The sequence below is a fragment of the Aplysia californica genome, unplaced genomic scaffold (assembly GCF_000002075.1).
Source record: "Aplysia californica isolate F4 #8 unplaced genomic scaffold, AplCal3.0 scaffold00819, whole genome shotgun sequence".
In the NCBI taxonomy this organism is placed as follows: Eukaryota; Metazoa; Mollusca; class Gastropoda; order Aplysiida; family Aplysiidae; genus Aplysia; species Aplysia californica.
This window is the reverse complement of record NW_004798089.1, coordinates 6,026-8,154: the sequence shown is the minus strand read 5'-3', so window position 1 is coordinate 8,154 and position 2,129 is coordinate 6,026.

Genomic DNA, 2,129 nt, shown 5'->3' with positions numbered 1-2,129 from the left:
TCTACGGTAACTCAATGAAGAATGGGTATCAAAAACTGTGGTCTCCCTCTGTTGTGTAGCAAGTCCTGGTGCTGCACGAAGTAATTAGAAACTTTAAATCTTCTCTGATTGTTTGCATAGTGAGTTGTTAGTATTGTTTCACTTTATTGCAGCTTTTATGCAGTTTCATCCGGAAACAGTTGTAAATATCGATGGATGTAGATTACGGAATATCCAGCAGAATTCAGATTCAAATTGACTTTCTCTAGAAATCTCAATAGTATAGTAGTTACTATTGCCCATTTGCTCACTTTCCAATTATGCACCACCTTGTCTGCAACCCACGCGACGCCAATGTACCCGTTAACTATGTATCGTTTTAAGAGATTTAATTTTAAACAATAAAACACAAAAGCGTTAAAAGTCCAATATTCAAACATTTCTGGGGAGAAAAAAATATACCCTTGGTCTTAAACAGCACCTGATGGAAGGTTCCCCCCCCCCCCCCAAATCGCTCAATGTATCTCAGTCACTGATTGGCGTTGACCGCTGAGCCTCTCTCGTTCTCAATGAAGAATGAAACAACCTGCGTCCCGCATGAAATTGCAGAATTACTCTGACACGACCCGGACAAGTCGAACCGTGACCACACTATCAGGGGGACTGCACCTGCAGTCCGTGCTAAAACAGCCTATACCGGTATTGATTTCGATCTGTCAGCCTGCAGGGACAGTTCTCTCTGCTGTAGGGCCTATGATATAGGCCAGGCTTATCAGTGTTTTGGCCTAATAACAATTAATATCAATTAATACACACCGATCACGAACGAAAAAAACCCAACTTAAACAAACATACAAACAAAGAAACAAACAAAACAAGAAAAACAACAGTAACTGTACAAACACCAAATAAAACAAAACAAAGCGAAGCAAAAATATCAAAAGAAAAACCCTCATAGAAACCAACAGAAAAATCAGTATAATTCTTGGAAATTCAAAATCAAGCAACTGTCTCGGTTGCAAAGACAGCAGTATAAACAATAGCAACTCCACCACCACCATCTCCTCAAGTTCAGTCGTTCTGCTGCTGCTGCTTGTGTATTATCTGGTTTCTTTCACTTTTTGCTATCGCATGCGAAATGAAAATGAAATGTCTCAAAAAGATCCTAACCATCACGAAAAACAGACAGGTAAAGAAATGAAGACATCAAATAACAATTAAGTGGGCATGGAATCGAGCATGAAATCCACCAAGAGACAACAAATGAAAATTAATGGTTTGAACACGTAGTGAGAATTTGGCCACAACAGCCAGCATCAAAGGCCTACAATATGAGATTAGTTGATTTAAAGGAAAACGGAAGACAAAGAAAAAGACGGATGGATGGACAGGCACAATAACTATTATGACGATCCGAAAGGCAACACACTTTGCACATCCTACAGTTACTTCTTCCAATCGCTACCATATCATACAATTGGACAGAAAAGGTTAAAATAAACAAAGTGACTTTCGGGGGTGTATTTGCGGCGGCAGCCATCGTTGATGGTTTCGCTGTTGCAGAAATCACTGTTGTTGCTGCTAGACACACTGGTGCAGAACTTCCAAGACAACCATCGAATCGACAATTCGCATTCTCTCAGCAATCGGCTATTCAGCATTGTAGATGCCAGGTTTTAGCCACGAGAAAAGCCCGTTAGAGCAAGGAAGACGGTGCGCAGTCCTATAGAGGGGAGCGCTTGTCCTTTTCGTGCGGCCTAATTTATGAGACCTTCCCTTCGTGACAAGAATATACCGTCGCACTAATGAATTGTGGACAACCGAAAAAAGGTCGATAGTGCTTGGTTCTTGCCGGCTGTAAATCAGCTTTTTCGGTAAAAGGACACTGTGGGCGAAGCGACTGATTTAAAAGCCTCGAGAGTGCAAGAGACACTGCCTAGTCCCAGGTCAGATGAGATTAGATTGAAGTGTTGAGAAGTGGGAGATAGGGTAAGACAAATAAAACAACAACAACCCAACAACAACAACCCAACAACTTCAAACCAACGTCTAATTAAGTAAGGTAATGTTAAACGATGACGGTGATTTTGAGTTTGGAGTTTGGAGCAGCATTTGACTGCACTCTCCCCCCACCCTTCTCTCTCTCTCTC